Source organism: Terrapene carolina, unplaced genomic scaffold (assembly GCF_002925995.2).
Source record: "Terrapene carolina triunguis isolate 2854851 unplaced genomic scaffold, T_m_triunguis-2.0 Scaffold68, whole genome shotgun sequence".
Lineage (NCBI taxonomy): Eukaryota > Metazoa > Chordata > Testudines > Emydidae > Terrapene > Terrapene triunguis.
Window position 1 is genome coordinate 79,873,060 of NW_020664419.1, and position 12,715 is coordinate 79,885,774.

The following is a 12,715-nucleotide window of genomic DNA, read 5'->3' on the forward strand; positions in this document are numbered from 1 at the left end:
AGCCCCACTTTGCCTTCAGCATTTATAATAGTGTTAAATTAACAACACATTTTTTACATTTATAAGGGGGGGGGTCGCACTCAGAGGCTTGCTGTGTGAAAGGGGGGTCACCAGTACAAAAGTTAGGTCAAGTTTTAGGTTCCTGCTGAGAGATGAGAGTGAAGGAAATTTAAAATTATTAAATTAAAATATGGTCACCGAACAGCAGGAGAGGAATGTGTAACCAAGATTGCTGAAACTATTATTTCAACAATGCTTTCATTCAAGGAGAGAAACTTTTTTCTTTATACATGATACACCTAGGTTGGATAAAGCAATATAATGGCTACTGTAGAGATTATTTCCCTCAACCTCCCCCACCCCCGATTTTGTGTTGGCATGAAAAAATAATTTTGAAACAAAAATCATCTTCCCATTCATCATAGTCCCATAAAGATAAGATTTTCACTCTGTTCATTATTGTAAAGCGCTTTAAATATATTTTTCTAGGATAAAATTTGGGTAAAATTATAGGCCTCAGCCTAGCAGCCCTTGTTTATGTGAATGAGATCACTTATGTGAGTAAAGTCTATAGTTTTGGGCCTATAACTCTTTCCTTTTAGCTATTGCTGCAGTCTCTCCATTGCTGTGAATGAGGTACAGTATATTTTTTTGGGGGGAAAAGGGTTTCTATTTAAAGAAATGACCTGATTCTCAGATATTCTAATTTTACTGTCTCTCTGCCATCAGTATATGTTCGATATCATAAAATGGCTTTAGATTTTTTCTACCATCTTTGGAAGCTACCAAGATTACAATGGAGCGTGCTATATCATCTCAAACCTTTAGCTGCACTCAAAAGCTCATTGTGGCAATAATATTTTCTTAATGAAGAATTTCAGTAAACTGTTTGATTTACATTATGATAAATGTCTCAGTAAAATCAAGTAAAATGACCCTGTTTACTTTGTGATGTTTTATGTCATATCTCAATCTTGTTACGTGGGGTTATGATGCATCATTTATAGTCAATGTAAAGTGCATGATAAGATTAGAAATTTAAAACATGTTATAGACACTAATCTGGCTGTGTTACTGAAGTGCAATTGAGTGCATAGGTGGAACTATCCTTAGGGTATGCGTACGCTGAAGGTGGGAGGTCTGAATTTCAGCTAAAGTCGACATATCCAGGCTAAAAATAACAGTGTAGTGGCAGAAGCAGGACAGGATAGCTGCCCAAGGGTCTCAGATTGGCTAGCCCACCCTGCCGCTCCTGCTGCTGCAGCTGCACTTCTAATTCTAGTGCACTAGCTGGATCAGAGATAGTGCAGGTATGTCTCAGTAGAGTGATCAGGTGTCCTGGTTTTATAGGGACGGTCCCAATATTCGGGGCTTTGTCTTTTATAGGCGGTTATTGCCCTCCACCCTCTGTCCTGATTTTTCACACTTGCTATCCGGTCAGCCTATGTCTCAGCAAGCTGAAATTACACCTTCCAGCTGCAGTGTAGATGCACCCTGAGACATAATCATTTTAATCCATAGATGGCTTATGTGCCACACGCATAATTAAACAAGAGAGACAAGAAAGTCAGCCAATCCTCTTTCCCTGATTACAATCGCTTTCATGTACAGCAAAATCCAGCCTAGAATATATAGATAAAACCAAATAGAATGGACCAAATTCTCTGCTGATGTAAATAAATGCAGAGAATGTGATCCAGTATCTTTACTGCTACAGCAAAAATATAGGCCTCCTTTTACACAATATAGTCCATTAAAAAGCAATGGTCATATATGAATTTTGTAATAATTTTATTATCCAAATCATACAAAACCCTTCTCAAAAAATCCTATACATTTAAAAATGCCACAAGTAATTCCTGTTCTATTGGAACAGAACACTTTTTGCTCTTTTAGAGTCCTTTCCAGGGCCAGCGCTTCCATTTAGGCGACCTAGGCGGTTGCCTAGGGCGCCAGGATTTTGGGGGGCGGCAATTCGGTGGTGGGGGTCCTTCTGCGCTCCGGGTCTTCGGCGGCAATTCTGCGGCGGGTCCTTCACTCGCTCCGGGACCCGCCGCCGAAGTGCCCCGAAGACCGGGAGTGCGGAAGGACCCCCCCGCCACAGAATTGCCGATGACGACCGGGAGCGCGGAAGGACCCCCGCCTAGGGCGCCAAAAACCCTGGCACCGCTCCTGGTCCTTTCAGCTAAATTCTAAAAGGGTTAGTTGGCTACTTCTTTGATTAAATTTGGAATAGCTACAAAAAAAGGCTTTTTCTTATGGTATATAGTCAACCTTTTGGGATTTAGCGTCACAGGAGGTAGAGTCAAATATTGCGATTAGATTACAAAAAGGGTTGCATCAACCATTCTCAAATTATTCTTTTGCGTCCACCATATCTTACTTGAGAGAGAGAGAGCATTATCTCCCTTCATATTCACAACTGCACAGACAACCTCCCCTTCCATTTACAATCACACAGTGTCTGTGGCAGTTACAGCAAATGTTTACATGGAACAGTTCTATATATGCATCTGTCTTTTTAATGTAACTTGGTAGGGAGGAACAAGGAAGACAGCCAGCCAGCATTCCACAGTTTGAAAATCACTGGGATAAACTACTTTATGAACAGTAATAGTTACACTTCTGCATGCTAAGGGTAATCCTTATCTACAGGTCACATACATTAAGTGCAAATTATTATTAATAAAGAGACACAAACACCTCAGTTGGGAACCAACGTATGTGAACTTCATAGCTCAGGACCATCTCTAATGATAATAATAATTATTTTTATTGTTATAGACTGATCATTCTAGAAGTCCTTATGAGTGATTTCCTTCTCCTGGTACACTATTACACATTTGGCTAGGAGCTCCGTCCTAACTGTGAAATAGATTGCACTGACTCCATGGAAGATCCATTCAAGATGACTTCAGTGGGAGCTGAGCCTTTGTCAACACCTCAAACACAGTGGGTCAGACCCTTTCAGGTTTAGCTGTTAGGTGCAACTGAGTCTTTTCACCTTCCTCTGAAAGTTCTAATGGTTATCACAGGCAGAATACAAGGCTCAATGATCTAATGTGTTATGGCCACTCCTCTGTTCCTCAAATAAGGCTCGTTAGCCAAAAAGAATAGAACTGAGCTCCTTAAAGACCATTCAATTATAGGGGTGTGGGTGGGGAGGTGGGGCAGCGAGAAAAAGGCGGAGACAGATACAGGGCAGGGAACAGTGTTTATACTTGAAGGTTCGCTTGACTCAAACTTCTCTGGTATAAAACCCAAACTAACCACTATGTTATTGCTAACTTTGTTTAATGTTGTGCAATTGTTGGAGGGGGCAGGGGATGGCATGATAATCCTTACAAGCTCAGAACGGTGGCAATTCATGTAAGTCCCCATACTCAGTAGTTTAATCATATCAAAATCATATATTGCAGCTGAAAGGCAAAATTTCCCAAGAAGGCAAATAACTTTTAGCATCTGCTGAAGTTTCTGCCTTGAGCAATACCATCAGATAGTAGTGGAGAGGGAGTGAAAGAAATCCCAAGCATTAAAATGTTTTTGCCAGTAAGAGCACTGCCATGGACATCTGACCTCTATCTATCACTACGAGGAGATCATTGACCAGCACAGCCAGTGAGTTTCTGTATTATTGTATGCCCAAGCCTAAAGCCAAACTCACTGGGATCAGGCAGTCTTGAGGACTCCAGAGCTATTTGGACACAACCTTTTCAACTGTCTTATCACAAGACTCAAGACAGAGAAATAATTGCAGAGAGTGTCAGTGTAAAGAGCGTTTCTTCTAATAATTTCTTCTTTAATAGTCAGCCTTTGGTGCACTTACAACCAACTCCAGCAACAGCCCCATCAGATCCCCAGTAGCTAAGAGAGGCATGGCTCTAACTCACAGGTCATAGTCCATTGCTCTCTTAATACCATTGACAAGAGGACTATGCATTTGTTTCTACAAGACATGGTTCTGTCGTATTGGCTATCGATATCTTGAGTTGGATCTGAGCACAATTATTCAGAAGCTCCTCATGATGAGAAACAGCCGACTCAGTCACTAGATGCAAATATCTTGAATTAGCCATGTGGTTCATGACCCTAGAACTGCCTTTTATGTAATCAATTTTCTTAGAACAGCGAGTTTAGGCAGTCATGTTCACAACATAAAAACCTGACACTGTATGTCCTGTGAATGTACATTTTATTGCAAACTCACTGCATTCAGGGTTTTTCATACATACTTGTTCTGAAGTGATTCAGCTGGTTTTTGTTCCTTTTAGTACAGCAAACATTAAATCATGCCCAGCTGAGGCAGAGTATAAATGTGAAACGTTATTTCCTAGCCCAGTGAATTTTAGATTATAATTAACAGATTTAATTAGCTGTAGAAGCCATATACCTATTCACTGAATCTTGGCAATAAGATCATCACTTCAGGTGGGTTTGCGATCCAATTGTTTATCAGTAGAAAAGGCAGGCTGACCTTTAGTCTCTGTCCACACTATAACTTATAAGTAAATTTGTGTAATTACTTACTAAGATGATTGGATCTCAACACAGATCACATACCACATGGTTAAAATTATTTAGTTATTGTGGCAGCTAGCAGTACTTCATGCCTGCTAGGGGCTTAGGCTGGTACATACTTTCTGCAACCAGCTCAGCACCTGGGCAGGAAATGAGAAATTTTCCTTCTATCCACCTGTATGCTGCCAAATTAAACAAAGAGACAAAACTTCCAATGTGGGGCAGATGTTTATTTCCAGGACCTTATTTCAGTCTCAGCACCAAGAAATGCCTGCAGGAGACTCTTCCTCCACTGTGCTACTAACAAGGACTTCATTTCTCTAGGGAAGCTACTTTGGCTCAGGTACTCATGAAGGGACAGCAACAGTTTCTCCCTGGGATACTGCTGGCACAGTCTAAGAAACTAAACATAACTATCTGCCAAATGAACCATACCTGATTTCTAGTAAATATCTTGTCAGATGTGCCTTTCCTCATCTCAGAACTGGTTCTGTGAATTTTGCTGTTCCATTGGAGACTTGGGCTAGCTATGTGAGCTCTGATCCAGGGGGTTGGGTGGCCTTGAGATCCTGAGCTGAAAAGTCCACACTGCTATTTTTAGCACACTAGCCCAAGCCCTGCTAGGACGAATGTATCCACCTGGGCCAGGAGGCTCGCTCCTAGCTGCTGGTTAGACATAATGAGGCTTTTTGAATAAACTCCTGGGAAGCTTCTAGTACAAGTTGGTTTTGAGCTAAAATGTGAGGCAACAAACAACCATAAAAAGAATTTTCAAGATGCGATCAAAACACAAGCTGGTTGTAAAACCCATTTATGTTTCCCTGAATAAAAAAAGATTTTTATGAAGGGAAATTTTGAAACAAACTGTAACAATTTACTTTTAGTTTTGATTCAAATTAAAATTTTCATTGAGTCCAACTGAATTTTTCATTTTGATTCTAAATTAGCTTTGTTTCAATTTTTGAAAACTAAAAAGAAATGAAAATTTCAATTCAAAGTGAAATGACATGAAAATGTTCATTTCACTTCAAAACTTCCCATTGAAAATTTGAATCAAACAACTTTTTCCAGTGAAAATTTTTATTTTTGATGAACCCTCATTTTCCAGCATTTTTTGTCCCCTATCTCAATGTCTTCGCATTTGGCAAAGTAGTGACTGTCAGCCACACATGCAGAATTTGAACAGGAAATGATTTTGTTGTTGAAGATTTTAGAAGAAGAAATGGGAACCTAAATTGGGTTATAATGGAAAGCAATTCTTAAACTTAGCTATGGATGGCTATCATCTCTCCATAGTGAAAATTGGGAAGGATAATTATCCATTATCTCATCCATGCACAGCTTAACGAATAACGGGGGTGATGAGGGAAAGAGAGGGTTAGCCCTGTTTAACAATTCATTGATCATTTCTTTACTAAACTGGTTATTTTTGGTGTAGCTGATATTGCTTCCCTATGCAACTGATGTTTTCTAGCTATTATGTGGTAGAAGTTTAATGCAATCAAATATTCCCTCTTCTTATGCTTGGAAACAACTAAAAGTGGGAGTTAAATGAAATTTCACTCGCACTGAGAGGAAAACCATGGATTAAAGATAGAAAGAATGGAAACATCAGCTGAGTAGGAATGGAACCCACGGAAATAACCTCCTTGTCCAACGAGATACACCGAATTTTGGTCAAAAAATAGCAAGAACAACCAGATGTTAAATGAGCTGCCCGGAGGGGTCTCATACGGTTCCATGAACGTAACATAACTTGAATTGAAATTAGCAAGGTAAAACTAATTAAGGGTCATGCAGAGTGTGTCCTTCAACTCAGATGCTGGTCTGCATGCATGAATTCTTAGCTGTCTACCCTGGGGGTTAGGCTGGCTTATCTATGTTACTCAGGGGTGTGGATTTTTCTGACCCCTCAGCGACGTAGCTGCGTTGACCTAACTTTTTACTGTAGACCAGGCTTTACTCTGATCTTACTGTCAACTGGTTACAGAGATGCTGGGAGGTTAGTTATCAGTTTAAAAACAAGTTGTAACAGGGAATATTGGCAAAACAGATTCATTGGTCTGTATTTCTTTCCAGTTTTCTTTCAAACAGTTAAACAATGGACCTGAGGTTGCAATTAATTTTATTTTTGCTTTCAGAGGTCCTTGCAGGAAGATAAGGTTCTTCTTGAGGTTGGAAGGGAGGGGAGGAAGAGAGCAAGAATAAAGGGGAGGGGTAAGGGGCTGGACAGAGTTGGGGGCAGGGAATAGCCAAATTTCTACTTCCAAATCCTGGAAAACTCAGATTAATCTTTTCCAGATTTTCGATCTAAAATCCATAAAATGGAGCTAGTTTAGGTATTCTGTACACTCCCAAAGTTCAGGAGAGTTTGAACCTGGAGACCCACTTTGGTTGCATTTCTAAATGTAACAGTGGCTTGGAAAACAAAAATGGAAAAATTTAAACCTCTCCCAAAGATAGCATTACCACACAAAGTATGCCGTGGCTATCTAAAACCATGAGATCATTCTATGACTAAGGGTATGTCTACACTATAAAATTAGGTCGATTTTATAGAAGTTGATTTTTAGAAACTGATTTTATACAGTCGATTGTGTATGTCCATACTAAGTGCATTAAGTCAGTGGCGTGTGTCCTCGCTACCGTGGCTATCATCGACTTACAGAACAGTGCACTGTGGGCAACTATCCCACAGTTCCTGCAGTCTCTGCTGCCCATTGAAATTCTGGGTTAAGCCCCCAATGCCTGACATTGTCACGGGTGGTTTTGGGTACATGTTGTCAGGCCCCCATCCCTCCCTCTGTGAAAGCAACAGCAGACAATCGTTTCTCTCCTGGGTTACCCATGCAGACACCATACCACGGCAAGCATGGAGCCCACTCAGCTCACCCTGACTGTACATCTGCTGGATGCTGCTGGCAGACGCGGTACTGCATTGCTACACAGCAGCAGCTCCTTGCCTTTGCGGCAGACGGTGCAGTAGGACTGATAGCTGTCATGTGTCTCCTGGGTGCTCCTGGCAGACCTCGGTGAGGTCGAACAGGGGCTCCTGGACAGACATGGCTATCCTCCTCTTAGAGCACCAAATGGGAGCCAGAGATTCCAGGTCATTCTTTTCTTTAAGTTTCGTCTCATGGAGATTCAATCCTGCCTGGAATATCATGCAAGCTGGAGGCTTCTGCCTCAGGCTGCTCTCCCAGCCGGCAGCACCGTGCAGTCGCACCTACCCCCGTCTACCCCTTGCTCCCATGGCTCATGAAACCATACACAGGCAGCCTGGACAGTAGTAAGGAGCAGTTCAACTATAGGCTGAGCAAGTGCAGAATGGTGGTAGAATGTGCCTTTGGACGTTTAAAAGCTCATTGGTGCTGTTTGCTGACTAGGTCAGACCTTAGTGCAACCAACATTCCCATTGTTATTGCTGCTTGCTGGGTGCTCCATAATATCTGTGAGAATAAGGGGGAGATGTGTATGGTGGGGTGGGAGGTTGAGGCAAATCGCCTGGCATCCGATTTTGAGCAGCTAGATACCAGGGTGATTATAAGAGCATAGCAAGTCGTGCTATGTATCAGAGAGGCTTTGAAAACCAGTTTCATGACTCGCCAGGCTTCGGTGTGGCAGTTGTGTGTGTTTCTCCTTGATGCAAACCCGTCCCCTTTGTTGATTCTAATTCCTTGTAAGCCAGCCACCCTCCCCCCTTCAAAATAAAGTAACTATTGTTTTGAAACCATGCATGCTGTCTTTATTAATTAAAAAAAATGAGATAACAGACAAGGTAGCCTGGATGGGGTGGGGGAGGAGGGAAGGACAAGGCCACATTGCTTATTGTAGCCACGCTAAAAATCAAACTGTTTGAATGACAGCCTTCTGTTGCTTGGGCCATCCTCTGGAATGGAGTGGCTGGGTGCCCAGAGCCTCCTCCCCACGTTCTTGGGCATCTGGGTGAGGAGGCTATGGAACATGGGGAGGAGGGTAGGCGGTTATACAGTGGATGCAGTGGGGGTCTATGCTCTTGTTGGCTTTCCTGCAGCTGCAACAGAGGCTTCATCATGTCCGTTTGCTCCCCCATTAGCCTCAACATCACATCCTGCCTCCGTTCTTCGCGCTTACTTAATTCTTTCCTGGCCTCTGCCACTGAATGCCTCCATGCATTAAGCTGTGCCCTATCAGTGCGGGAGGCCTGCATGAGCTCAGAAAACATGTCATCGCGAGTGTGTTTTTTTTGCCTTCTAATCTGCAATAACCTCAGGGACAGAGATGATGGGGGAGCGTAGAAACATTCTACGTTCTATGATTCTGGGGGGACTGCATGGTCACCAGTGCTGCTGAGTTTGCCACGCTGACCAAACAGGAAATGAAATTCAAAAGTTCCCAGGGCTTTTCCTGTGTACCTGGCTAGTGCAGCAGAGTTCAAAGTGCTGTCCAGAGTGGTCACAATGGAGCACTCGGATAGCTCCCGGAGGCCAATACCGTCAATTTGCGTCCACGCTACCCCAAATTTGACCCAGCAAGGTCGATTTTACCATTACTTCCCTCACCGGGGAGGAGTATAGAAGTCGATTTTAAGAGCCCTTTAAGTCAACGGAACAGGGTTGGTTGTGTGGACGCATTCATTTTAAAATTGACCTAATGCGGCTAAATTCAACCTAACCCCATAGTATAGACCAGGGTTAAGTAGTAGAAATTCCAGCTAACCTTTTCCTTTTTAAAGCGGTCTAGAATTACTGACATACTGAAACTAATTATTTCTTAACTTTTATCTGATAATGATGCTTAGACAGGGCAAGAAATTCATTCTGGGTTTTATTAATCACAACATTTTTCACAACATGTTCTCTGGAGTGTTTATGTTATTTACCATATGGTGTTTTTAAAGCTTCTGTATCTGCTAGATTACATAACTAAAGAAATAGCTTCACATGTTACTGTTAGAAATGCAGTAATATTTGATTGACTAGTTTATCAGTACAAAGTTGCCTTTGAAACAGTGTAGTTAAAGAGACAATTTTGAACATGCTTTCTCCCAAGAACTTATAATGCAGGCATTTTAATTTTCCAACATGATACAATCTGGCATACGAACTGTCAGCTCAGCTGAATTGTTTGCAAATGGCTTTCATTCGTGTATGGAATATCTGGAACAGTCAATAGACTACATTTTGTTAGTGTATAATTATGGGGATTTTTTAACCCACTGAGTTTAAAAAAAAAGCATACAGATTCCTACAACACAACATACCCAACTAGTGCTGACAGCAGTTCTGCTATACATGTTTGATTTGGTTTTGACCATCTGCACTATAGACTACAAGCTCCTTGGAGCAGATCAATGTGCTGTTCAATATGTTTGGATAGTGCTGAGCAAACCGTGGAACTCAATTTTGGGAACAAAAATATTGCTAGAAATTTTTTTCTCCCTCTGTTCTTCAGAGTTTATGTAGGAGGGGGTAAGGATGGAAAATATTTAATGATATATATAAAGTTTCTGGTGATTTGGCCATTTACAAAATTCTTGTATGTCTGCAATTCTATATACAGGATTTCCATGATTAAGTGAAAATTGGTCTGGAATTTAGTACATGATGTATCTATAATTCAATATACAACACTATGGAAAAAAGGCCAATGAACCAACTGAAACTATCTAGGGTTTAGAATGTTGAGTAGCTTCATCTGAGCTGAAAGGGCCAAATGCTTAAGGACTTGCTCATATAATCAAGGCCACTTCTGTCAGCAAAATAATCTAAAGAACTGACACTTTTTTATCACAACATATAACTTTATTTTTATATGACCGTTAATAAAACCAGACTGTCAACATGAGACTTGCCATGATCGATAACTTTTAGGACTTATGATGACTGACTAAATACCCACCTGTATTTTTGCAAGGCACCTAGACTATCGCTGATGAATAAATAGGTGCCTAAGGAATATGTTTATGGACAAGATTTTCTAAAGTGACTAGTGATTTTGGGTTCTCAACTTAAGGCAACTCAGAGAGACCTGATTGTCAGAGAGTGCTGAGCATCCACCCTCTGAAAAGGCAGCTCTTTTAAGATGTTTCAAGTTGAAACCCCCAAAAATTGAGGCACCCCAAATCACTAGTCACTTCTGAAAATCTTGGCCATGATGAATATTGCTAAATGCAGTCAATTTGTTACATCAGGAAGGCGACTAGATGGATCTGGGGATTGGTAAGGGAGTGTAGAGCTTATCACAACTCCATTGCTGGCTTGAAGTAACCTAAGATCCGTTGTGTGAACCAATGTAGATGGCTGTTTGGTTGGCTAAGCAACCAAATTTCTTTTAGTGCCTTTTTGACAGGCACCCATTTTACAACCATCATTCCTCCAGTGTGGACTTTTACTGGTAATCTCAGCAGAGAAGCCTTGGGAACACACTCCATCCCCCTTTCAAAATGAAAACCAGAAATAGAGCTGACCCACCACATCATCAAGTTTTGTCACTTGAAGAACTGGAGAGTAGTATTATTTACATCATAAACATATAAAACAGCCAAGAGGCTTAAAGTGTTGGGTTAATTACTGTTAAATTCCTGGAATAAATTGACAGAATTCCAAACAAGACGTTATCAGCTTCTTTGGAATACAGTACATTTTACTGGCATGCTGTTCAAAGGTTTCTGTTGCAACTCATTTTTAGGACAGTTACGTAAAACCTGATGTAGCAGTGAGTGACAAAGGTTTTATTTATTTCACGTTATCTGTTGACTTTTAAAGGCCTAAGTACTAGAGACAGATTAAGCAACAGCTAGTCAATTATTAAACTGATACAATAAGTATGAACAGTACTCATTTAAAGAGCTTTTATACTACAACTATAAAAAAATATAAATCTCTGTTGCAAAGAGGCTGAGCCAGTAAAATTTGCTATTGCAATAAATGTTTTTCAGTTCCTAATACTTATTTACAGACTCCGGTGTTTCTAAACTACTATTTTCTACAGGCAACTATTGTTTGTATAAACTAATTCTAGATTTTAATGAAGTAGAAACATATGTTCCATAAATTTCATTTTATGGAATCTTTACAGCAGAGGTGGGTAGCTCTTTGGCACTTTCCTAAAATGATCGAGGTGTTGTGTTTTAAACAATGTATATATATCTTCCGAGTGCATGGTAGTGTATTAGTGGTATTAAGGTTCAGCACAGATCAAAGTTACATTACTTAAGTATCTAATTAATCAACACTCTAGTCAGGCTTTTCTGAATTTGAGTTATCTTTTTTCCTTGATTCAACTGAAAGTGCTAAGAACTAGTTAGCCTTTTCTTTAACCCCCTGCTAAATGAATCTGATGTGTAGAAAACAGAATGCAATTACGTGGTTTACATGTAATTCCAAATCAATATTCTATATTCAATAGCGGATGGATTCTGTTTTCAAATAACTGTTTTCTGAATTCTTTTTTTCCACCATCAATCTTTTATTTGACAGGATGTATATTTGTTGGCTTCACATCATTCAGTAGATAGACTATCTGAAGTACAAAGCCATGTGCTAATGTCTCTATGGGGTTATTTCAGTGCAGGCATGAGAAAAGGAATCCCCCTTTCTTGTGTTTGGGGTTATGTCTATGCTGCAATTAAAAACCCACAGTTGGCCCATGCCAGCTTACTTAGGGTTGTGGGGCTCAGACTAAGGAGCTGTTTAATTGCTTTGTAGACTTTCAGGCTTGGGCTGGAGCCTGGGCTCTAGGAACCTACAAGGTGGGAGGGTCCCAGAGCTTGGGCTGCAATCAGAGCCCAAATGTGTATACCACAATTAAACAGCCCCTTAGCCAAAGCCCTGCGTGCCCAGGTTAGCTGGTACAGGCCAGTCGCGGGTGTCTAATTGCAGTGTAAACAGGAGCGCCGCCAGCTTTTCTGCCGCCCTAGGCAGCGGAAGGTCCCGCCCTGAAATGCCGCCCCTTACAGAGGCAGCGGAAGGTCCCGCCGCTGAAATACCGCCGCGGTCGCCGCCCCCCAAATTGTAGCACCCTAGGTGACCGCCTAGGTCGCCTAATGGGTTGCGCGGACCCTGAGTGTAGACATAGACTCATAGACTTTAAGGTCAGAAGGGACCATTATGATCATCTTGTCTGACCTCCCGCATGATGCAGGCCACAAAAGCTGACCCACCCACTCCTGGAATAATTCTCTCCCTTGACTCAGCTGTTGAAGTCCCCAGATCAT